Raw genomic sequence first — 576 nt, 5'->3', positions numbered from 1 at the left:
TATAATTGAAAAGAAAGCAGTTAAAGAGACCTATTTAAGTCCTACTAGAAATCCACCGGCCATTCTAACACTGCCATCTCGCGGACGGGAGAGAAAATGCTCGCTTTCGTAGTTCCCTGTACCCTTTACTTTTATTTTAATCATCCTTTCTTTCTCTTCCTGATATTTTTTTGTAGATAGATTCCTCCTATCTGTCATCTTTATTTTTCTCGGGGAAGAGGGGTATCGCAAAAGAAAAAAGTCTCAGGAATCGCTCGTACACTTTCACCGGGAGTGGTCAGACATGCACGCACGCAAGCATCCGCTGTCCGCACGGCAGGAAGTTGACAAAATCATTCCCGGTCACGAGAGAAGGGAGGTCGTGCCATCACGAGCCCAGGCGAGGATCAGACCAGGTCGCTTTCAATAACTTGTGATTAATTAACCTTGTGTAGGTCATGGATTACCCGTCATGGCATCGGCTAGGGATGCCAGAGGACGAACTTCCAAAATGAATGGCCATTTGCTTCCTCCATATCCCTCTTCTCTTTCTTTCTTTCGTTATTATTCCTGTCCTTCATATTCTTAGGTTCTTCT

At 44.6% G+C, this 576-nt stretch overlaps 1 protein-coding gene across 1 annotated transcript in view; it reads left to right on the top strand.

The window, feature by feature from the left end:
- Positions 1–576, top strand: part of LOC119586044 (homeobox protein OTX2-like) — a gene marked incomplete in the record, with an annotated part of 30,876 nt that overhangs the window by 26,339 nt on the left and 3,961 nt on the right.

This window comes from Penaeus monodon, chromosome 20 (genome assembly GCF_015228065.2).
Source record: "Penaeus monodon isolate SGIC_2016 chromosome 20, NSTDA_Pmon_1, whole genome shotgun sequence".
NCBI classification, from domain to species: domain Eukaryota; kingdom Metazoa; phylum Arthropoda; class Malacostraca; order Decapoda; family Penaeidae; genus Penaeus; species Penaeus monodon.
This window is presented reverse-complemented; position numbering and strand designations above follow the sequence as displayed.